Genomic DNA, 26,330 nt, shown 5'->3' on the forward strand with positions numbered 1-26,330 from the left:
GACATTCAGATGTGTGTGTTTTTGACTTTTTCTGTTCAGTTAAAGGCCATAAATGCTGTGTTTATAAGGTTTGATGTGATTTAGGTGGTTTGTATTGTTGTTGCTGATGATTTGATGAGATATTGTGTCAGTAAATAGTTGTTTCCACTAAAAAAAAGTATGATTTTTTACATTACAAATCTTTAAATGCCTTTTTCTCAAAATGAGTTTTTGTCATTCTCCAGTGACACATCTCAGCCGATGTACAGCAAACTCTCCAGTTACACACTTAGCAGTATTCTGAAGATATGTTCAGAGGGATTTGTTAATAAATCATTCCTGGCCTGATTTATGTGACATTTTAATCAAAAAAATGTGGCGAAAATAGATTTTTTTAAGGCTATGGACAGAATATTTAGATTTCCTAGGTCATGAAAGCATATATCCTGGAATCCTCTGAACATCTTTTTGCATCTTGTGTGTAATCAAAATGAAAAAATAATTTTGCACCTGGCTTTATCATATGTTCAGATCTATCTACCGAAAATATATGAAAAATTGCGCATATTTAATGAGATAATGCGTAATTTGCATAATTAAACATACAAATTGCAAAAACTTGTAATACATTTTTTTTATGAACTTGTGTAAGTAATCAACTGAGGAAATTTCATGGTGATATCTATTATTTAAGAATTGTACCTGATTCACCTGTAGTGTCTCGCTGTGTGTCGACTTATGAAGCTGTAAGTCACATGCCAAAACTGGCCTACCAGCACAATCGTCAGGAAACTAAGTAAAAATTAAAATCATCACAATTATTAAAATGGTTGGTTAACTTTATATAATCAACCAAATAAAATAAAATGCATCAGAAATATTCAATATACCGGCAGCCCTGCGTGTATGTGATGTGATGTGATGTGAAGTAGTCGTTTGCTCTTCCTCGCGCCTGTAAAGTGTGCATGCCGCTGTGTCTTCTGGGAATCGAGCGGGTCGAGTCGGGTGGCACTGCATTGGAAATCCGCACCAGCCATTTATTTCAATTAAAAAGCATGCAGCCTGGCGTCTCGAATGTAGTGGGCATGAAACAAGCATAATTAGGTTTATTTGGCCTCTAAACACCCAGAGGGAGCCATTAAGTGCAGAAGACGGGATGCTCCGATAGCTAGTAATAACTCTAAGAGACGTTTGTGCTGAGAAGCGCCCTTAATTTTACGATGACATTGCGTTTTTTAAAGTATGCATCTTGTGTTGAACACTGGCAGACCCTGTGCTGTTCCTCAAGGGCCCGTGACCCGAAGGGCCACTCGCTGGGAAGCACATTCGCTAGTAAACTGTTGTGCATGTCCTGATTTATAGTATGAAGTGCTAGAAACATGGAAACGATTTGCAGTTCGGCAACTCATGTTGACATGGCACTGTGTGGAAGATGCAAAACATACAAACCATTGGGATTGACTGAACAACTAGATTTGACAAGAAATCTCAGGTATATTTTTACAGACTTGCAGTTATTATTGTGTGTCAATCAGTGGCGTCGCCATTCACATGTCCGGCCCCTTCAGATTTCTGATTGCTTAAAGGGGTCATATAATGGTACATGCACTTTTACAAGTTGATTGCACTGAGATGTGTGTTTGCAGTGCCTGTACACAACCATCATAAAATGATAAAAATCCATCCAGTGTTTTTTTTATCTCCTTATATGTTTTACGCTGTCTCAAATTGAGCTGTTCGATTTTGTGACGTCACAAAATCGATGCCCCTCCCATGATTGTTGATTGACAGCAGCGTTTCAACACAGACCCGCCCTCACTCGCTCGCGAGCTGTCAATCATAGTCCGCGCGTCATTGTTGATACGCTGGAGCACTGTCGATGAGCAGAATGAGGCGACTGTGGTGTTCTGCTCTCGGGTGCAATAAGGAACACAGGAGTCATTTTAATGTTCCTAGATCAGAACCGCTGAAGACGCAGTGGCTGAGTTTTGCTTTAGAAGGGAATATTCCCCAGGACAAATGTTTTTTTGTTTGCGCAAATAATTTTTCAGCAGACTGCTTTACAAATGAGGGTCAATATAAAGCTGGTTTTGCTAAGAAGCTGCTCCTGAAAAAAGGATCTGTACCAACTATTCGTGTTCCTGCTGAACCTCCAGAAGAAGTGAGTGTAACGTTTTATTAACCTTTATATTAATCTTTATATTAATCTTTGCAAATCGCTAGCACGCTTCACGATGAATGCGGCTAACTTAATGTTTACACTCAGGGTAACGTTACATTACGGCATGTTTTTACGACGTTCTCAATATAATTAACAATTCCACGTTTATACTGAACAATGCGTTAAAGTTATTATGTTATCCTCAGAGACTCCCGCTGCCATTCTTCAACTGTTGTCAAGGCAACACTCCACGTGTGTTGTGTAAACAACGCCCCACAGAACAGAGGGGCGGGGCTAGCACAGCTCATTATCATTTAAAGACATATGCACTAAAACGGCGTGCTGAAAACAGAGCTGTTTTTGACCAGGTAAAATTAGTGTTTTCTTACAATACTAATGAGAATTTTTTTATTAAAGTATATTACAAACTTTTCATTTAGACCCTAAATAATCATATTAGCTTGTACAAAAATGGCATTTTATGACCCCATTAACCCTTTAGAACCGAATGTGCCGTCGCCGACACAGATCAGCGAGCTGTATTCATTGTACCGTAACTCTTCAACCGTTTGCACTATCAAAACCATTCAAATTGCCCCTGACAGTAGACAACATCTGTTCGGCAATATACGGCTTATTACGGTAATTTCAGCAACCGTCAGCAAATGACAGCGGGCTTTCTGGCAGAGCGGGAAGGAAGAGATACGAAGCGCAGCGGGTTAGAGTGTTCTGGATTGTATAAAATAATAAAAGACACGAACAAATGCATGACGAAAGAAGTGTAGACAGCAGAAGAGGGGATTGGGATGATTTTTAATGAAACTTGGGAGGCGGATGGTCGTTACTTTTTCACGTATCCTTACATGTGGTGTGTGCATGTGTGTGTGTGCGTGCCTAATATGAATCGACGCATTTGTATGTGTGCGACGTGTATGAAAAAAAGTGTCCTAAATGAAAACTGTGCAACCCAATGTCACAAAAAACACTTGTATAGTTGTATTATACTTCATTTGTCAACTTTAAAGCGTTAGTTTCTTTCGTTCGTGATTTTTCTGTTTTTTTTCTAAATAAAAACGGAAAATGTATTCTCGTTTTTTTTTTTTTTTTTTTTGTCTATTTAAATTCTATTTACAAACTCACCAATCACAATAATGGTCAATAACTGTAATTTGTTGAAAGCTAATCTTTTTCTGAAAAAGATGACACCTTGCACATGAAGATAGCACATTGTTTTAGAATTTTACAGTCCAAAAATCAAAATATGTGAAAAACACCCATTTTCGCTTCAGGTTCTAAAGGGTTAAAGCTACAATATGTATCATTATTTTTTCGCCACTAGGGGTCGCTCTCCTCTTACAGTAACACAGGTGTAGATTGATGACGCAGTGACGAGCTGAATGCTGGGACTTGCTGTCAAGCTGATGGATCGTCTCGGTTACGGATGTAACCCTCGTTCCCTGAGTAGGGAACGGAGACGTTACGTCGAAATGACGACGAATGGGGTTCGCTTAGAAGCCTATCATCTTCGAACAGTAATAAAACGAGCCAATGGCAAGCAAATGCCATGGGTCTGCTGAATTTGCATAGCGTAACTCCGCCCCACAGTGTGGGTATATAAGGAAGTGAGCCGGCAACATGCAGATATGTTTCTTCGCTGAAGGAGCCAAGCTGAACTCAGGCTGTTCCAGCGGTACAGCGGAAGTGGCAGGAAGACGTAACGTCTCCGTTCCCTACTCAGGGAACGAGGGTTACATCCGTAACCGAGACGTTCCCTTTCGTAGTCACTTCGAGTTACGTCGAAATGACGACGAATGGGGTTCCCAGTCCAATCACGCCACCTCGGCTGTCTTCCAGTGCCCTGCGTAAGTCTGAGCTCCCTGTCGTGAGACTAGCACGGACGAAGGACTCCTACTTAACACAGGAATACCAAGGTACACTGGGAAGCATATCACAGTGGAATATGCAATCAGTGCCCGCCCGAAGGGGGGGGGGACTTAAGAAAACACATATGACCCGGAGGGGGGTGCATACGGAGAACACTGGGGTGTCCAGCCCGTAGGGTGGAATATTTCAACCCCAGGGGTGGCAGACTGGCTTGCCAAGGGAAAGACACATGCTCGAAGGAGGCTTACAGTGGAAATACACACGTGGGGGTCACCCAGCGGGGGAACCATGCACATGGTGGCACCTAGCCAACGCGAAAGCTGCCGGAGGCATAACTCTGGCGTTGACGTCAACAGCGCTGGAGGAACTCAGGGCTTATCAGGCTCACCTGAGGAGAATATCGCACGTATCCAGTCCGTGGAGTGGAATGGCGAGCAAGCGAAGACACCTGAGCGGGTCCTAGCACCGGCTGGTTGAAGCGAGTACTCGGGAGGACACTGGCTCCACTCGGAGATTATAGAATCTGGCGAATGTGTTGGGTGTCGCCCAGCCTGCAGCTCTGCAGATGTCTGTTAGCGAGGCGCCATGCGCTAGAGCCCAAGAGGAGGCCACACTCCGGGTGGAGTGGGCCGTCACACCAAGGGGGCACGGTCGACCTTGCTGCTGGTAAGCCAAAGCAATGGCGTCCACTATCCAGTGAGACAACCTTTGCTTGGAGAGAGCCTTTCCCTTCAGCTTCCCACCAAAACAGACAAAGAGCTGGTCTGAGGTCCTGAACACTGCGTTCTGTCTACGTAAGCACGGAGGGCGCGTACTGGACAGAGCAATGCCAAGGCTGGGTCTGCCTCCTCCAGGGGCAGCGCTTGCAGGTTCACCACCTGGCGGTGGGAACCTTGGGCACATATCCAGACCGGGGTCTCAGGATCACGTGAGAGAAGGCCGGCCCGAATTCCAGGCACGCTTCGTCTACAGAAAATGCGTGCAGGTCCCCTACCCTCTTGATGGAGGCCAATGCAACCAGGAGCGCTGTCTTGATTGACAGGAACTTAAGCTCCACTGATTGCAGAGGCTCAAAGGGAGCACTCTGCAGGGCAGTTAGAACCACTGAGAGGTCCCAAGAGGGAACGAGAGGAGGGCGAGGAGGATGTAGTCTCCTCGCTCCTCTCAGGAACCTGATGACCAGGTCGTGCTTTCCCACGGACTTACCTTCGACTGCGTCGTGATGTGCGGCGGTAGCGGCAACATACACTTTCAGGGTGGAGGGAGACAGCTTTCGCTCCAACCCATCCTGCAGGAAGGAAAGCACGACACCGATCGGGCATGATCTGGGGTCTTCTGAGTGAGAAGAGCACCAAGAGACGAAGAGGTTCCACTTCGACGCGTAGGCATGCCTAGTGGACGACGCTCTAGCGGAAGTGATGGTAGCCACCACCGCTGGTGGTAGGGTACTCAAACCTGCCTCGTCCCGTCCAGGAGCCACACGTGGAGGTTCCAGAGATCGGGACGAGGGTGCCAAGGGGTGCCCCGTCCCTGAGAAAGGAGGTCCTTCCTCAGAGGAATTGGCCAGGGAGGAGCTGTCGCGAGGAGTACAAGTTCGGAGAACCAGGTTCGGGTGGGCCAGTGCGGCGCAACCAATATGACCTGCTCCTCGTCCTCCCTGATCTTGCACAGGGTCTGTGCAAGAAGGCTCACTGGGGAAACGCATACTTGCGGAGGCCCCGGGGCCAGCTGAGCGCCAGAGCGTCCGTGCCGAGCGTGCCCTCGGTCAGGGAGTAAAACTGGGCGCAGTGGGACGAGTCGTGGGAGGCAAACAGGTCTACCTGTGCGTCCCCGAACTGATCCCAAATCAGCTGGACCGCCTGGGGATGGAGTCTCCATTCTCTCGGAAGAGGCTGAAGCCGTGAGAGCTCGTAGGCTGCACAGTTCAGGTCTCCCGGAATATAAATGGCTCGAAGCGACCTCAGATGCTTCTGACTCCATATGAGGAGGTGGCGGGCGAGTTGCGACATACGGCGGGAGCGTAGACCACCTTGTCGGTTGATGTACGCTACTGTCGCGGTATTGTCTGATGGGACTAGTACGTGCTGGTTCTTGAGCAGCGCCCGGAAGCGGTGCAGAGCGAGACGTACTGCCAGCAACTCGAGGCAATTGACATGCCATAGGCGGTGGGGTCCTGTCCAGGAGCCCGCGGCAGCATGTCCATTGCACATGGCGCCCCAGCCCGTGGAGGAGGCATCCGTTGAGACAACAACATGCCTGGAAACTCGTTCTAAGGGCACTCCGGCCCGAGAAAGCTGAGATTCGTCCACGGGGTGAAGGTCTGATGGCAGGTCGGAGTAACTGGTACTCGGAACGTGCCCTGACGCCATGCCCACCTCGGGACTCGATCGCAAAGCCAGTGCTGAAGCGGTCTCATATGAAGCAATCCGAGCGGCGTTGCCGCGGCTGCAGATGCCATATGCCCCAGGAGCCTCTGAAAAAGTTTCAGTGGAACCGCACTCTTGCCCTCAAATTGTCTCAGGCAAGTCGGCAGTGACTGCGCGCGCTCGCTCGTAAGCTGCGCGCACATGGCGACCGAGTCGAATTTCCTACCGAGAAAAGAGATCCTCTGCACGGGGCAAAGTTTGCTCTTCTCCCAGTTGACCCGAAGGCCCAGACGGGCTAGGTGCCGGAGCACTAGGTCCCTGTGTTCGCAACCCTGGTCCGAGAGTGAGCTAGGATTAGCCAGTCATCGAGATAATTCAGGATGCGAACCCTGTGCTGCCGTAGCGGCACAAGGGCTGCCTCGACGACCTTCGTGAAGACGCGAGGAGACAGGGCCAACCCGAATGGGAGAACTGCGTACTGGTATGCCTGCCCCTCGAAAGCAAACCGCAAGAACGGTCTGTGTCGAGAAAAAATGGAGACATAAAGTAGGCGTCCTTCAGGTCGATCGCTGCAAACCAATCCTGTGGCTGCACACATTCGAAAATGCGCTTGGCCATGAGCCTCTTGAACGGAAGCCTGTGAAGGGAACGGTTCAAGACGCGCAGATCCAGGATTGGCCGTAACCCACCGGATTTCCTGGGGACAATGAAGTAGGGGCTGTAGAAGCCGGACCTCATTGCGGCTGGAGGGACAGTCTCGATCGCACCCTTCGCCAGCAGGGTGGCGACCTCCACTCTCATGACAGGGGCATTGCCACCGACCATAGTGAAGCGGACTCCCCTGAAGCGGGGAGGAGACCGTGCGAACTGAATCGCATAGCCGAGCCTGATGGTTCGCGCGAGCCAGCGGGACAGGGGGGAAGCTCTAACCAGGCTCCCACGGACTGTGCCAGCGGGGTCATGCGAACGACAGACGTCCCCCCGGGGGTGCAGCGAAGCGGAATGACCGGCCCAGACGTGGGTGGCATAGCGGCCCGGTGTGGGGGCACGGTCATTAGCCGCGTCCTGCCAGAGGAGGCCAGGGAAGGACCAGCGTTCCACAGGGGCGTGCTCTGGCAGGGGTCTGGCGACAGAGGGGGACGAGAGTGGCGAGGCCCGTGAGCGTGCGCACTGTCATCCGAGAACTCTGTGACAGAGGAGGGCGAGAGTGGCGGGACCCGAGGGTGGCGCGCACTGTCGTCCGAGAACTCTGTGTGCTCAGAGATGGGAGAGACAGTTCTTTGGAAAAAGAGGTTTTCCCCCGGCCCTCCACCGGGGGAAGGAGTGGCCCTGCAACCACCTCCTAGAAAGAACTGCAACCCATCTCTGAGCTGCCCGTAACGGGAGCACCGCATTGCTGCGGGGCTGGTACGGGCTGGGGCGCCTTCCTGCGACTACCTCCATGGCACGGCCTGGGTGAAGGGTGCTGCTAGGGCCGGCAGGGAGTGTCGCAGGAGGGCGCCCTCGGCGGCGAGCGGAATGAGGCAGCTGAGCCGGCGGCTGAGCAGCTGGCCGCGGGATCAGAGCCTCAGTCCGCTCTGGGCAGCCGAGAACTCTGGGCAGAGTCCTCGACTGCGCCGCCGAGGAGGCCAGTCTGGGATATGGGGAGTTGAGGAAGCGGCTTCGCTCAGCCTCGCCCATATCAACCAGACTAAGCCAGTTTTTGTCTCTGGACCACATATGTGGACATCACCTGACCCAGGGAGCGTGTGGTCACCTTCGTCGCCCGTAGAGCGAGGTCGGTGGCGGCACGCAGCTCTTGCAAGAGCCCTGGTACAGCCCTACCCTCGTGCATTAGCAATGAGCACCCCTGGCCTGGTAGACCTGAAGGATGGGCATAGCATGCAGTGAGGTGGCAGCCAGCCCCGCAGCTCTATAGATCTCTGCCACCGGAGTAGACAAAAACCTACATGCTTTGGGGTGGGTGGGTGCTTAGGGCCGCCACGCCAGTGGAGGCGCTGTGGGGACACAGTTGTGTTGCCACAGAACACTCCATAGGGGGAACCCCAGTGTACCCACTGGCCGCGACCTCATCGAGGGCAGAGAAGGCGGAAGAGGCCGCTGAGTAATCTCATGACCTCTTCATGCACGTCCAGGAAGAAAGGAATTGGGGGCGGGCCGACGTGTGCCGGTGCGTCCCCAAAAACCGATCATCAGCTTTAAGCACTTGGGACATGGCGGAGGGTTCCACACAAGCCCAAATGCTCGCGACTGCCCGGGGAAGCATGGCAGAGTTCTGGTTCAGACTCGGGCAATGCTGGCACACCCGGAGGAGGCAGCACAGCCGAGTCTTCTCCAGCGTACTCACGCCCACCTTGTGATGCGGCGATAGACAAGATTTCATCTGCCGGGGCATCGAATGAAATGCTGGACCAGCCCGCGACCTCTGGCCGGGACTGGTCAGCGATCTCATCCGGATACCACACGGGTTGCAATGTGAAGAGGAGTGTGTGGACCGAGGATAGATCGTCGGGTTGGTTCCACACAGCAGCCTCTGATCACCCTGGCCACCAGCCGAAGTATTCCCTCTTGCGGAGAGAATAGATCGGGGTGTGGATGAGGGGACTCTCTCTCGAGGAGGTCATCGAGTCTCGATCGTTACATTGCGATGGTCATGTCCCCGCAATGAGAACATGACGCATCCACGAACGCTGTCTGTGCGTTTGCCCAAACACATCAGACAGCGTCCGTGCCCATCAGCTGATTTAATCTGTGTATCGCACCCAGAAACACACGGGCGAACCGTCTTTAAAAAGACGCGCCGCGTGCAGCTCTTTTAGAGAGATAAAACTCAAACAGCAGTGCTGAAGCGCCCAGGGAGAGACACACGACTGGCAGACCACTGCGCAGATCGGCAGGCAATATGAAGCTCGCTGGAATTCGCCGTCACACCAACACTTCTGAAGAGTAGCTCGTCTCGAAGAGTGAAGAGAGATGATCTCAGAATGGCTTGTGGAGTGAAGAATGCTCTTGGCTCCGAAAGCGAAAACATATCTGCATGTTGCCGGCTCACTTCCTTATATACCCACACTGTGGGGCGGAGTTACGCTATGCAAATTCAGCAGACCCATGGCATTTGCTTGCCATTGGCTCGTTTTATTACTGTTCGAAGATGATAGGCTTCTAAGCGAACCCCATTCGTCGTCATTTCGACGTAACTCGAAGTGACTACGAAAGGGAACTAATAATATTAATGGATGAGTGAAAACATTGATGTTTTTTAACATTACAGTGGTATGAAGCAGGGTGCGATTGCTAATAATAGACAGATATCACACGCGAATCCCGCGGATATAAAGGAAAAAGGATTAATTTCACCGAACTACCCGCAACTGCTGAATTATACTCGCACAGGTCAGTTTATTTGACGAATTGAGGAAACGCAGCGCTGTCTCACTCGCTCTAACGTTACACTATCACACTAAACAGCATGTGTTGAGTTATAATGTTATTCTATGTGTTAGTTCGTTTGCTATATGAAACTAGCAGCTTAAGTAAGCTAGATCAACATTAGAATAACATACTGATCATATTCTAACATTTCGTCATGTTGAGCTATATAACATTGATTTGTTTTATGTACATTTGCTCACCTGTCTAATAAAGTATGTTCAAGAGCGGTGGCGCTGTCAAGTCGAGACTCGTGAAGGTCTGTCGAGTCCAAGTTAGTCGCGGACGCTAGCTCTCGGCATCTCGAAAACACCACGTCGATATTGAGCCTCGGTTTAGTTCTCCTTTTTTGTCCCACAGTCTGCTTGCCATGGTCCATAATGTTTGAACGAAACAAGAACAGCGTGAGCGCCGCTACACGTTACACACTACGCAGTTGTCCACGTCTGTCGCCATGGTTACGTCATGGCTATGGCAGTACGAGCGAAAACCAAGGATAGCGCAGATATTACGTCATTGACAGGCGACATTTTTTTCCAGGACGGGACATTATTTAAAATTGGAATTTCTCTGAAATAAAAAATCTTTGGAGACATTTTGGATATTTTAAGTACAACTGCAGGAAATATATCACACTGTGCAAGTGATTTTTGGATATTTTATTACACAATTCTTACATATTGTACCTTTAAAAAATTAAAGAAAAATTGCTTTGTTAGTCTAATAATTGATAGATTGACCAATCAAAATGCGGCTGTTTTCAAACTTGATTTGATTATGTCACGTGTTTAGGGTTGGGTATCGTTTGAATTTGAACGATTCCGATTCTGATTCCGATTCCTTGTTTCGATTCCGGTTCCTAACGATTCTCGGTTCCGATTCTTTTAAGAGGCAGAGTCAATTTTTTTTAGGATATTTTAAATGAGCTAGCTAACCAACGGTCTTTCTGAAGGAAATAGTCTGACCTTCTCCATCAATTTTAATTCTATTAACTTTTTTTTAACTTTACTATGAATTTCTCACAGGGCTGTTTTCAACTACAATATAAATATAAAATCTATGAACTTGAATATAAATATTATAAATTATGAATATATTTTCACAGGGGTACATTTTCCTCAAGAGAGCTTTATTTTTGAAAACCTCATGAAAACACATTTACTAGGAGTGTAACGGTTCAAAAAAATCACAGATACGATACACTTGTGTCACGGTTCGGCACAGCAAAAAGAAAGAAATGCATGAGAAATTTCCTTGATTTAGTTTTTAAATTATATTTTTATTAAAACTAAAATCATAAAGTATGATATTTTTTTACTTTGAGCAATGATGGAGCTTTACTTGACTTTTCTTAGGAGCATAAAACAAAACAGCTCCTTGGACAAAATGAAATGTAATATAGTAGTAGTTATGAACAAAGGTTTATTTTAGTTCAGATTAACATTTGAGGGCAGCGATTGTATTCATAATGTCAAAATAAAACCGACGTAATGTTACTTAAAAGCATTATAGCCTACTATTCCTGCCAAACTTCCATGGTTACAGTTAGTGTTACTACAGTAAATCCATGGTGAATGCTGATCTGTGGACACTGAATAGTTCATTCAGGCACAATGTTTCTTCCTGGTTTCCACGTCAGCGCTGTTTGATCCGTTAATAACGGAGAAATGTGAATGTTTCTCACTAGATCTCGCAGCGATGTTATTATTCAGTAGCGAATTCAAATGCTTTCTTTACTGGATCTCGCTGTGTAGTAACAGTGCTGCTTGATCAAGATCGGCTCGCGCTGCATTGGTCCAAACTGATAAACGGTCCGTCAACCACACAATAACGAGTAGCTCAGTTTCGTTCCGCTTACATACATTACATTTGCCATTTGATGTTGGGCAATGTTGTGGTCGCGCCAGCGTCTCTTACATTATGAGCGCGCTTGCCACGCGCAACGCGCCTACATTTGAAATAACAGAATTTTGGTCGGCAGACTGAGAATCGAAACTAGGAATCGAAATTTTTACTTTTGAACGATTCCGGGAAAATCGCAAAGCTAGTCCCGGTTCCAATCGATACTCGATACTCGATACCCAAGCCTACACGTGTTGTGCGTAAACCTACGCTGTCATCTTCGCGTGAGTGTTCATTAATATGCAGAGACAATGGATGCGCAAAGTACAATAATTACGCTTTTTCAAGAAAGCTTGCTTATTACGAGGCGACAGGAGTTTGTTCAGCTACTGTATATACAACTGCAGCATTCTGGGGCAGGACACCGGCTTGGGCCCTCCATCGCTGCTTGCAGCTATATTTATTTATTTATATATATATATATATAAAAAGCCGCCACCCCGTTGCCTTTCGGGTTCCTGTGCACGACGGGCAATAACGTAACCCCGCTTTGACTGTCGAGAAGAAGTCTGCTTTAGAGCTTGCATCAGTGTGAGTCTTTCTGCTCCCCTCCAAACACACACAGAAAAGGGGGGGCTGTCTGTGTGTGTGCCCTCCCTCCCTCCCTCTGGTCGGAGCTAATGACTGTAAATGAGAAAGTTGTCCGGATCGATAAGCACAATATACAGACCGAGTTTTGTGACTGTAGGTAAAAATAACCCCCCCACTTTAGTCAAAAGTATCTTGAAAGTAACACACTTCCTGCTGCCAGTTGGTGGCGCTATAACTTTGACTCACAATAGTCACATCCATGTGATCGCCCTCTTACAACAAACACACTGCTGAAGTTTCATCAAGATCAATAAATGTATGAAGACGTTATAACACATTGTGTTTTTCTTTTCTCGCCATAACTTCGTTTCCTCGCCACGGCCAAACCGTTCGAGATATCAAAAATCCGTCCGCAATTTAGTATCCTCAATGTCTTTGCTTCATGCTTACCGAGTTTGGTGGCGATAGGATACTTTTTCTTGGAGGAGTAAATCAAATTCCAGGGGCATGCATTTTCATACAGCCCTATAATAGCCGACTTCCTGTTGGACTGGCGTAAAACTTAGAGCATGAAAGTTGTTCGGCCCGATGAGATCTATATGTGTACCGAGTTTCATATTATTACATGCAAGCGTGTTTGATATATGGACAAGTGTTCGAATCCCATTCCAGGGGGCGCTGTCGAGATCCACTGCCACGCCCAGGTACCAGCTTCAACCCGGCCCTGATGGCCGTGGGTTCTGACCTGTGTGCAAAGTTTGAAGAGTTTTTAAGCACGTCAAGGGCCCCATAAGTGCCCGAGAAGTCGCACACAGCAGAGAAAGGGTTAAAATAAAGCCCCCCTTCTCTCTCACACACACAGACACTGAGAGAGACTGGCAAAATTCTCAGATCTTCTCCCATTCAAACCAAAATATCTAACTTCCTGTTGGTCGGGGCTAATGAGTGTAAATTAGAAAGTTGTCAAAATCACAAAATCAAAGGCAAATCAGTTCTCGCTCACGAGTGACAATCGCGTAGTGTGTGTGATCGAAGACGCGATCTGAGAGACACATGATGCGTCACTTCTTTTTTTTTTATTCTTATATGATTTCCTGTATCACTTCTCGTGTGTGTTTGGCTGTGAAACGTTGTTTGTAGGCCAGGAAGGGATTTTTCCCATTGAAATGTTGTGTAATAAGTGACTCTTTGTCGCCGACGTTCAACAGTAACATTCAGTGATGCAAGCTACTCACTTTTAATCAAACTTTTTCGTTTTGAATTAAAAATATGCTATTATTTACATAATTCATAACTGAATGTGACGAGACAAGAAACGGTTTGCGTTTTCAACATATTAGACATGCGAATAAGAGCGAAAAGACGTGTTGCTTTTAAAAACAGGGTGCATTGTGGGAGTCTCATGGCTGGTGTCGCACATTAGAAAAAACATGGTAACACTTTATTTTACAGTGTCCTTAAGTTACATGTACTTACAGTAACAGTAAATTATTATATGCAACTAACCCTCAACCAAACCCTAACCCTATAGTAAGTACATGTCGTAGTTGCTCAATATCACTCAGCACTTAAATATATAATTACACTGTAACAACGACACCTTAAAATAAAGTGTAACCAAAAACATAAAAGCCCAAACACAAGCCATCATGTCAAACGATCCGAGTGTTCATCCCGGTGATTAGAGTCGTCCCGACAGGGCCACAGAATGATATTGCATGATGCAGCTCTCAGACTCCCAGGGGCAGCACTCCACTACTTATGTAATTATTATAACAGGCAATTAATTAAACAGCCTAATTGAACCGAGTAACCCCGAGAGAGCGCTAGTTGAGTCCTATTTTTAGGAGGTGGCCCTCCTTCGGCCGGCTGTGCATCGGTTGGTCCCGCGTCCAGGTCCCGTCTGTGTCGATAGCATCTAGCGTGGCACTTCTGTGGAGTCGGCCATTAACATTATCAAGTTATTTATTCTCAGAGCCTCTTTCCACTGGCCTGCATTTTCCACTGCTCTGAGTGTCAGAAAGCTGTGCTAGCTGTGACTTTCCGTTATTCTCAACACTGTAGACTATGCATCCAGCGCCTGTCCCGATTCAGTGAACGCAACTACACCAACATCTTCAGTATGAACATCAACACTGAGGATTCCTCAGATTATGGTCAACATCGGGCGCCTGAATGCCGTCTCTGGTACACGTTTCTTCACCTGCATGTGCTTTCATGTCACAGTCACGGGGTTTATATATAGATTTTCAATATTAAACTACAAAAATACATAATAATTATTACAGATTTGAAACTATAATAACAAAAATAGAGTTTAATGAACATAAAAATTGAAATTTAAAAAATATACACAACATATTGTAGTGTCATTGACTAAAAAGTTTTTATCAAATGTTAGTGTACTGGCTATCCAAAATATGTGTTTACATAATATACGTGTGTGTAATTATTTTGTATATATAAATACACACACATTTATGTATATATTTAAGTCAAATTTGCATACTGTATATATCTTTATATAAATGTTACATTATATATAAATATAAATATTTTATGTATATAATAGGGCTGAAAACGATTAATCACGATTAATCGAATCCAAAATAAAAGTTTGTGTTTACATAATATATGTGTGTGTATTGTGTATACTTATTATATATATATATAAATACACACACATGCATGTATATATTTGAGAAATATTTGCATTTATATACTGCATATATATTTTTATATGATTTATATTATACATAAATAGAACTATTTTATATATAAATAATTTTTTCTTAAATATATACATGCATGTGTGTGTATTTATATATACAAAATAATTATACACAATACACACACATATATTATGTAAACACAAACTTTTATTTTGGATTCAATTAATCGTTTACAGACCTAAAATAACAATTTTTTCTTAAATATATACATACATGTTGATACAAAATAATCCTGATTAATCGTTTCACAGTAGGGCTGTAACGACTAATCGCGATTAATCGAAATCCAAAATAAAAGTTTGTGTTTACATAATATACGTGTGTGTATTGTGTATAATTATCTTGTATATATAAATACACACACATGCATGTACATATTTAATAAAAATGTGTTATTTGTATATAAAATAGTTATATTTATATATAATATAAATCATATAAAAATATATATGCAGTATATAAATGCAAATATTTCTCAAATATATACATGCATGTGTGTGTATTTATATATACAAAATAATTATACACAATACACACACATATATTATGTAAACAACACAAACTTTTATTTTGGATTTCGATTAATCGCGATTAATCGTTACAGCCCTATTTCACAGCCCTACTAGATTGCAAAGTAGCTTGAGATGAAATATGAGACATGTGAAGATAATAAAAAACAATCAAGGTTAACACAATAGCATATTTCATATCAAATTGTGATTCTGGGCAATAATGCTAGGAGTGTGCGAATATTTGTATATTTGTGATGCAAAAAATTCTAACTATGGAATTAGTCTTACATCATTTATTGAAGAAAATGACTGTAATGCATTTAAACTGTTGGACATTGTTGGACTAACTAAATATTAATGCTGTGAAAATGTTTTAAGAGAACAAAAAGAGCTAATATTTGAAGAATCCCCAACACATAACTCAAAAAAAATGTATTTTCAGGATAAAGAAATGCATCAATATTGTAAAAAAACAAACATATTTTGTGTTGCAATATCTCCCAGGCTGCCACGGGTGAGCGTTTGCTGGAGGCATGATAACAGCCCAGCCACCGGAGCACAGCTGACTGCAGAAAACAACCAATCAGCACGCAGCACGCAGGTCATGTGATCACCAGGTGCCCTTTCACAACATAGGGTCCCTACGCAGTGTACACCGCTCATCATCATCATCACACAGATGAAACTTGAGTCGTGCATATTACAAGAGTATAATATTTATTACGTCTATATGCCGTTTTGGCGCTCTTTAATGTGGCATGACAGATCTCTTCCTGTTTACTACTAGTTACAGCACCAAATAAACATGAATGAACATTAGGAGGAATGTTGAAAGATACAGAACAACTTCGTGAAATCAATCATGTCTCATGTAATCGCTCAATCAGTGTTTCAACCGCAGAAAGACGTCAATAAAACAGCTTGAGAACACACATAACGTCACATTTACCTCAGAAAAGCCATTCAGTGACCATAAACTCGATAGTTAGCTAGAAAAATTAAAGCAGCATTTAAATATTTGACTGTTCTTCAACATTTCATGTATGTTTCATCATATTTTTATGACTGCCACCAATGAATGTTATTGGCCTGTTATTCGCCTACTCAAAATGTAGAAGGATCTACGAAGGAGAGGTTAAACCTTTGTCTCTTCTCCATTTCTTCCAGAGACCGACTAGAAGAACATCAGCCAGGATCACCATCACAGAGAAACACACGCACAGGAGCGCAGAAGCACAAAAGAGGACAACGCACAGCTAAACTCATCACATTTGAGTATCGTCTAAATAAAAGACCCCACTGGGGTAATTACAGTCGTTGTATAATGTCCTTTCCACAAGATGTAATATAAGTCTCTGATGTCCACAGTTGGTTCACGTAGTGTTTTTGCGCAGTGGGTCTGTGTTGCACGTCACCTGGTAGACTCACTATTGGCCGACGCTGGTCATGTGTGTGATGCGTGGTGACGAGCAACACAGACGCGCTGCGCAAAAACACTACGTGAACTACCTAGAGACACAGAGAGAAGGAAATGAATAGTGGAATAAAGTCGTTATTTTTGTTGTTTTTCCGCACATAGAGTATTGTCGTCGCATGATAAACTTAATGCAGAGCCACTGTAGTCACTTGGACTATTGTAACGATGTTTTAATAACTATTCTGGGCCGGCGAGTTTGGGTCCCTCTGAAAGCCTATGGAGGAGTGAGACTGCCTTCAGATTTCATCAAAAATATCTTAATTTGTGACACGAAGATGACTGAAAGACTTACATGGTTGGAACAACATGAGGGTGAGTAATTACTGACTGAATTTTCATTTTTGGGTGAACTAACCCTTTAAGTCTTAACATAATGGCTATGTTCATGCAACTGGCCCCAGGTCTCTAAACCGTCAGCAGCCATATAACCCTGTAGCCCAAGACTGGTTTCCCACTGAAGCTAAGCGGGGCTGAGCCTGGTTAGTACTTGGATGGGAGACCTCCTGAGAAAACCAGGTTGCTGCTGGTAGAGGTGTTAGTGTGGCCAGCAGGGGGCGCTCACCCTGTGGTCTGTGTGGGTCCTAACGCCCCAGTGTAGTGACGGGGACACTATACTGACAAAGAGCGCCGTCCTTCGGATGAGACGTTAAACCGAGGTCCTGACTCTCTGTGGTCATTAAAAATCCCAGGATGTCTTTCGAAAGAGTAGGGGTGTAACCCCGGTGTCCTGGCCAAATTTGCCCCTTGGCCTCTGTCCATCATGGCCTCCTAATCATCCTCCTATACATACACTAATTGGCTTCATCACTGTCTCCTCTCCACCAGTAAGCTGGTGTGTGGTGGGCGTTCTGGCGCAATATGGTGCCGTCGCATCATCCAGGTGGATGCTGCACATTGGTGGTGGTTGAGGAGATTCCTCCTTCTATGTAAAGCGCTTTGAGTGTCCAGAAAAGCGCTATATAAATGTAATGAATTATTATTATTATTATTATTAAACCGAGGTTGTTGAGGCTCCATCCATGAGGAAACTCTACGCCTTGAGATTATTCACTTCATGGTGCGGATATCATTAGCTGGATACAGTTAACTGCCCAGCGGTTGCAGTGCTGGAATTCCTGCAGGATTGATTCTCCGCAGATCTATCCCCCTCCACTTTAAAGGTGTATGTGGCGGCCTTAGCTGCTTACTACACTCCTTTGGGTGGTGTGTATTTGGGGAGACACCCTCTAATAACCCCTTTCCTCCATGCACCTTGAGGCTTAGGCCTGCAGTTTGCACGAGAGTACTGGCTTGGGATTTGGCTGTTGTGTTAGAAGGCCTTTCCTTGGCTCCCTTTGAGCCTATTGAAGATGTTCCTGAGAAGTTTCTCACTCTAAAAACTGTCTCCCTCCTCGCGATTTCATCTCTCTCAAAAGAATTGGAGACCAACAAGCCCTCTCGGTATCTCCCTCGTGTCTCGAATTTGCGCCTGGTAAAGGCTTGTCTTCACCATAGACCGTGTTATATTCCCAAGGTTCCTACTAATATTGTAAGACCTAACGTACTGCTTCTGTCTTCCTCCCTTTTGGACTAGGGATGTTAACCGATGACCGTTTGACCGATGGTTGACCGTATCAACGTTAACTGATCAAAGTTGTTGGTAGTCGGTTAACAAAAAAAAAAAAAAGTGATCTCTAAATTAGTCTATTATAGACCGTGGACTAAACGCTACTACAGTTAGCTGTCATATTCCAAGATCTTTTTGTGTGAAGTGAACAAATCCCTCTCACTCAATTTTTCATAACTCGCCCGTTTGTACTTAATAAACCAATAAAACCATTCGGCGCGAGGTCACAGCGTTTGGGTTTGCGTGCTCACAAGGTTTGCGAAAAGTAAAGTCTACAGGCTAACACACTCGAGGGTAGAGCCAGCGCAGACGACAGGAGGAAGCGTGCAGAGAAGAGTAGTGTGGGACCATTTCAATGACACAGATGTAAGTTGCAACTTGTGTGATACAGTGCTTAAATATGGAAATACATTACATCTACATTTCAGTGGTAACAGATAAGGTGATGATCATCATCTTTCTTTATTATTGTTAGCACTACCTCAAACTAAAGCGGCGTCTCTTCGGTTCGGAGCTGTCATTTTCTGAAATGAGCCGCGGCAATGTTTCAAATGAGCTTCTAACGCTAGACAAACGCCTTTATTTTCAACGCGATCACCTTGTACCCAAACCATTTCGAAACTAAGGAGCCATTTGTCCGCCGATTACATACAAGCTCCTCGGCGCCGCGTTTGCGGGACTCATGTTTCGCGCTGTTGGGGATTTAAAAGTGACGTGAGTGAAAGGGCGGCACCGGCGCCGTGTGTGTGTGTGTGTGTGTGTGTGTGTGTGAGCGGGAGGCAGAGCAGCGGAGAGATGCGACAGAGTTGCGAAATTGCAGGCGCGGCTCGAAATGGCTGTTATTTCAAATAGCGTAGCATATTTTAAACTAATCGGTTAACCGGTTTCAACCGGCTAATGAGGCTCGGTGATCGGTCAAGATTTTTTTTCGTTTTCGCCATCCCTATTTTGGACGTCTGACCAAGATAAACTAAATCTGCTCTGCCCAGTTAGGGCCTTAGATGCTTATGTCCACAGAGCTGCCCTGTGGAGAAAGTCAGAGCAACTGTTCATTTGTTTTGGGTCACCTAGGAAAGGGTGCCCAGCATCTAAGCAAATGATGAGCAAGTTGGTGGTAGAGGCTCTTTCACTTGCTTATGAGTTGGCCGGCCAGCCTTCACCTTTGGCTGTTCGAGCCCACTCTACCAGGAGCATGGCCACTTCTAAAGCTTTATTGTCAGGAGTTTCTCTGTGATGTGGCAGACTGGTCCTCAGCGCTCACCTTTGTTAGGTTTTATAACCTTGGCTTGGGCTCAACTTTGGGGTCACAGGTGCTCTCGTCTCAGTGTGCACTTACGATTACACATGGACAGGGACTTGCTTGTACGGCGGCGTGTGTATAGCGTACCTATGGTAGTTCGAGCCCACTCTACCAGGAGTATGGCCACTTCTAAAGCTTTTTCTCTCCAGTATGTCTGTGATGTGGCAGGCGGTGTGTATGTATGTAGATGTGTATAGCGTTAGCAGCGTGAGTTCCCTTGAAATTGAACGTCTCGGTTATGTTTGTAGCCTCAGTTCCCTGAAGAGAGAACGAGACGCTGCGTCGCCCCGCCATTCTCCCAGCATGCCCGTGATCGACTTGCTTCAGCCTATCAGAAGCTAACTCGGTTTTGTTTGGGTGTGCTTTATAGTTTCACTGGTCGATGACGTCACCCGCCTGACTTTACGTCATCCCATTGGTTGATTATGATTTGACTTTTCTAACTGTAGTTAGTGTGTAATGTTGCTGTTTGATCATAAAAAAACATCTGCAAAGTTACAACGCTCAAAGTTTAAAGCAAAGGAAGATATTTGCTTTTAAAGAAATCGCTTTTTAAGGACTACAACAAACGGCTGATAGGAACTACAGGACATTCCTCCCGGGTTAGTGATATCATCAACCCTAGAATTTACATAAACCCCGCCCCCTGACCACGATTCATAGATTATCATGACAGAATATGCTAATCAATGACTAGAAGATAATTACACATAAGCTTCATAAACTCATCAACTAACCATTCAGAAATGTCCTGTTCCTTCTACATGTTGTCACTTCTTCTTGAGTCTCTCCATCTTTGTCGGACTCCGGTTTAAACATAAAAGGCTAAAAGTTTTTGAAATTTTTAGTGCGTGTGTGTGTGTGTGTGTGTGTGTGTGTGTGTGTGTGTGTGTGTGTGTGTGTGTGTGTGTGTACGTGTGTGTGAGGTTAAAGGACACAAGCTCTTGAAGCCCCGCCCCCTGTGCCGGGAGCAGCAGCTCATTTGCATTTAAAGGGACAGACACAAAACGGCGTGACAACTTTAACATGCTATATAAAAATATCTGTGATGTATTTTGAGCTAAAACTTCACATACACACTCTGGGGACATCAGAGACTTATTTTACATCTTGTGAAAAGGGCATTAAACCCTTCCCCCCCACCCTCCTTTTTTTAATAAACGCTCCTGGTCTTATTGTCAACAAGTGCGCATTATTTCAAAGAAAATAATTGAGCTACCATTGGGATACATCAAGATGAATATCCTGTTTAACTTCACATACTTCACATCACACAAGTAAAGTGGGTTTCATGTGTACTTTAAAACATGTTGTCTATTTCACTGTGCATCAGACCGCATGCCATTAGATCAGTCCTGTCATCATCAGTAAGATCTGATGTTGACCTCTGACACAGGCGTGACCCCTGAAACCTCACCAGGAGGGTCGTGACAGACACCGAACCTCCGTTAGCCATTCGGGTACACTTGATCATTGCCATGAGGAAAGAGGTTTCTCAGGCCAGAGCTCATATTACAGATGCAATGCTCGTGAGTCTCAGAGCCGTATGGTGCAGGCAGACGTATGGGTTTCCTGATCAATAAACACACACCTGTGACTGAACATCAGTGTTTAACACACCGTTCATACAGTGATCTTTGAGCAGTGACAATCCTTGTGAAAAAGAAGTCCAATTAATTGTATTGAATTTGCACTTTTAGTGTACTTCTGATCTTTATATTTATAATATAACTCTATAAAACGGTGAACTGACAACTGAATTAAACTGCAGTGTGTTCGTGCCTTTCAAGTCGCATTTATTATAAACAACATTTATTAAAAACGCCAAGCCCATTCTTACAAAATGTTGAGTGTATTTGGCCATTTAATCTCAATAAGAGTACCATTAGTTTCTAGTGTTAACAAAAGTCGTGAGGGAAATCTTACCTATAAATCCATTTTGTACAGTGTACAAAACAATCGTCCAGACAAGATGATCACTACAAATATTAAAGTAGTATTAATACTAAAGTCCTCTGATTTCCTTTTCAATACAGTCAAAAACTGAGACACAAGATTTGAATGAATCTGAAGAGCACGTCCGCAGTAATACAAGAGATATGGATGTGTTGTTTTCATAATAATGTGTTGCTATATATTAACAACGGTCAAACTATTTAGTTTATGCTTAAAAAAGTGCATAGAGCTGCTGTATTTGTTGATTTTCAAATATAAAACTTGTAAAAAAAGTTTTCAGTGTGTGGATCAGTTCATCTCATTTTAACAAAACTGTGATAGTATTGAGAAACGTGATAATTTTGGTCACTATAATCATAATATGAAATTTTCATACCGTTTCACAACTAACATCTCAAAGCGAGTCGTTTCACAGGGACTGACACACCAAACACAAATCTGCCATTAGAGACGGCACATACCTCACAAAGCTTTCATTTTAATAGCATTATGAAACTAAACTGGTGAATTTGTATGCCTCACGCAATCCCAACTCTTTCTAGAAAGATCCCACTAGAAATAAATCTGCTTAAATCAGCAGGCAAAACACGTTTGGATCAATAAACATGGAGGTAAAGTAAACCACAGCAGTAAACAGAGACATATGATCCGCTGCCTGAGAACATTAATGCTTTCATAGTGATATTAAAAAGAGAAAACGTCCATAGTAATCTCACATAGAGATCTCAGTCGTGTCTCAACTGTGCTCAAGATACCAACGTCTGCTCTAAAAAGAGATTTTAATGTAAACTTCATTTAAAACCAAATGATTCACAGCATAATAATGCTATAGCTCAATAGTCCTACTGTGCATGAGCAATTGAGGCCAACAATGCATTTAAATTAAACAGAACTCCACAGGGAGAAAAGTGCAGAAAACCTCCGTATGTTAAGCATGAAACTACTTCAGACGTATAGTAAGGCATCGATTAGCTTTCTAACTCGACAACATTAACTAACACACTCAAACACCGCAGGCTGACACTAAAGACGTTTGAACAGTCATTTGCAATGTTTCTAAAAACTACGATAAAGTTAGTCTAGTTAGTCTATCCTTATTTTTACTCAGAATATAACATTCTTTGAACATTTATTTGCAATATTCCAAGAAAATTTAACATTGACATTACGTACAAATAACATTGCAGGGATGTTCTGAAAATGCAGTTTCCTCTGAGAACGTCTTTATTTACATCGAGAGTTCGGGTCTTTATTGTCATTCCATACACATTATCACATGAAGGATCGAAACTAAGTACGAAGGTCCCGGTCAAAACACAAGATAAAAACATTAACCAATAAAAACATTAGAAACTAGAGAGTATGTCTAAGCAGCTTCATTAATAAATAGCATAATGTCAATAAAAAACTGAATAGAGAATGCCAGAATAAAAACAGTGTAATAATTAATAATAAATTAGGACATATCATTGTGAGCGTTTCTCTCAACATCATGACAACACATCTCAAATATGTTAGAAGAAGGTTTTATCTTAACACGTACATAACATAATAAGCACCAGTGAAAGTTTGCTGGACATTACCTGAAAATATCATGAAAATCTCCCTTACATTTCTGACCAACCTAAACTAACAAACAAGAACAAAATAACTCATTTTCAGAAAGAATGAAAGTGAGAAAAGCACTTACTTTGGAGCAACCGAGAACCATAGTGGCGTTTCATGAACATCCAGAGGCTGCAGGACTAAAAATAGAGCGGTTTGCACTTTTCCATGCGTTTTTCCCAATGGATTTGTCCTGAGAGCGGGACTCTGGGAAGACCCAGGGAACGCGGTCAGGTCAAGCGGGAGTAACAGCTGTGTGTGTATCCGTCGGCAGGTGATGATGATGTGTTTCTCAGGAGAGTGTGTGTGTGTGTGTGTGTGTGTGTGTGTGTGTGTGTGTGTGTGTGTGTGTGTGTGTGTGTGTGTGTGTGTGTGTGTGTGTGTGTGTGTGTGTGTGTGTGTGTGTGTGTGTGTGTGTGTGTGTGTGTGAGTGTGTGTGTGTGTGTGTCAGAAACACAACCGCATAATCCCCACAAATCCTGCACAATCTGTGCCTCAAAAGTCATTACGCCTCGCCATACCTATTGAGCTGTGGATGAAGGATATTCCCGATCATATGGAGTGTTTAGAAAGATCTCTTCCGGGGATTTATGGAAGCTCATTTGAGTCGGGAAGATAATTGGCACAAAACAAGTTCAATGTTTATCTGTAAAAGAAACATATTCTTTCTGTTTAATGTATGTTCTCACTGAAGGACTGGCTGTAACTCCGCTTAAAGCGACACTAGGAATATTTTGTCCCTCTAGCGGTGAAAAAACAAAACTGCATGTATTTTGTGGAAGAACATTGTTGTGGTTGTGCTTCGGCTCTGAGCGGATGGATATGATTCTCCTGCTGCTCATGAAACACTCACTGCTAGAGATATAACCAGTTTAGATGAAAGATCTCAAGCTGAAGAGTTACTGTCGTTTTACACATTAATAGACACAAGAATAAACTCCAGCACAACAACCATAATGATATGATCTTCACAGCTGATAATGCTTTACAGTGAACTCTGTTAGAGAGAGATATGAGTTTATCTGTTTAATAAAACACTTACTCTCCTGTAGAGTAATAAAACACAAATCCCTCAGTTCTTCATCTCCTGAAGCCAAGCTGATGTTGATTCTTGTTTAATTACAAGTGCTGTCTCGTTCTCTTTTCTACAGCAGACTCTCCCACACACACACACACACACACACACGCACACACACACAGGATCTGATGTTGATTCTTGTTTTATTATTCTAGCTAACACTGATGCTAACTTGCGCTCAAGGTCGAGCAGACAGCGGCACTCAGCGCAGAGCACAGCCGAGCACACGACTCTGATAGTAGGAGACTCCATTATCCGAAACACTAGTAGCAGGGATACAACTACGTGCTGCCTTCCACAAGCAACAATTTCTGATGTAAACAGGGAACTTGAGAACATTCTGATGAAACATAAGACTGCAAATCGACTCATCATTCATGTGGGGAAAAATGATATTCATAAAGAGCAGTCAGAACTCCTTAAGAAGGATTTCAATGAACTTCTTGAAACACTTAAAAGACTGAAAGTACAAACATTCATCAGTGGCCCACTCCCAGCAAGAGGAACAAACAGGTTTTCACGGTTGCTTGGGCTTAATTCATGGCTCCAAAAAACCTGCAATATAAAAGGAGTGAACTTCATTGACAACTTCAATCTTTTCTGGAGTCAGAGGCAACTGTTCCAACAGGACGGACACCACCCAAACAAACTTGGTTCAAGAGTGCTAAAGGACAATATCTACTTCTCCCTCAACCATCCTTCTGCAGTGTGTGCCAATCCACTCAACCTGAATGGCACACACACACCTGGACACAGTATGAATGACCACAGGACTTCACTCCAGCACCTGAATGGACATGCGGTTGACACGTCACACAAGGACAATGATAACACCACTCAGCCACAACAACTTCTGCTCACGGACACAATCTCAGCTGAGCCCTGCCCACAGACAGACTGTGACATACTAGAACTGCTCCAAGATTCAACACCCAAGGACGACTTCCTGGAAAACAGCCAGGGAAACCAGGACAGCATATTACAGCCTCCGATAACACCAGAGCAACAGCCCCTCTCACCAGACACGCTATCTCTATCTCCAGCATCTCCACTTCTGTGCTTCTCAGAGAGAATGGAAAAACTGGTCTATGCTGGAACCAAACTATCCCACTCTTTTGCAAGCCCTCAGATATCAACCAAAAAACGGCAGGCCCCAAAACCACCAAAGCCTGCGGGCCCCGCTCGCCCTCCCCCTCCTCCTGCAAGAGTTCTTCGGGCTCTGCCACAACGACAGGGCTCACACCATCCTCCTTCTGCTCGAGGTGAACCAAAAACAACTGATACCAGCTCTCAGTGATATGTGCCGGGTCCCCGCTATGATAACAGTAACTTTCTCAAATGTTTACAGAACAAGCGGGAACCCTGTGTGCCTGTATCTTTCTCTATTGCTGTTCGATTACATGATAGAAAGTCTAAGGCCTTCAAAAGCCGTACAGCAAACCCATCTAATCTGGTGCCTATTACACGCCAAACTAAGACTGCTGTGCGGACAAAAAGTAAGACTGTAAAGTTAGCACTCTTAAACATCTGCTCACTTAAAAATAAATCACTTCTAGTCAATGACTTAATAACCACATACAACCTGGATTTTATGTTTCTAAATGAAACTTGGCTAGAAGACAACTGCAGTGCAACTGTCCTCAATGAAACATCCCCTCCTAACTTCACTTTTATGAGTGTCTGCAGAACGGATAGGAGAGGTGGGGGAGTAGCTGCTCTTTTTAAAGATGTCTATCCATGTAAGCAAATATCATTTGGTAATTACCCGTCTTTTGAATATCTGGGTATTGTGTTAAAAGGTGCTCCACGCAT

The 26,330-nt window shown here is 44.3% G+C and overlaps 1 protein-coding gene across 1 annotated transcript in view; it reads right to left on the reverse strand.

Moving 5' to 3' along the window:
• atp2b2 (ATPase plasma membrane Ca2+ transporting 2) overlaps window positions 1–23,702 on the reverse strand; it is a 207,139-nt gene extending 183,437 nt beyond the window's left edge. Inside the window, exon 1 of the mRNA XM_079597526.1 lies at window positions 23,526–23,702. The gene's annotated coding sequence lies outside the window, so the exon portion shown is untranslated. The remainder of the gene's footprint in view (window positions 1–23,525) is intronic.
• Window positions 23,703–26,330: the final 2,628 nt, after the last annotated feature.

This window comes from Phoxinus phoxinus (genome assembly GCF_949152265.1).
Source record: "Phoxinus phoxinus genome assembly, chromosome: 22".
Lineage (NCBI taxonomy): Eukaryota > Metazoa > Chordata > Actinopteri > Cypriniformes > Leuciscidae > Phoxinus > Phoxinus phoxinus.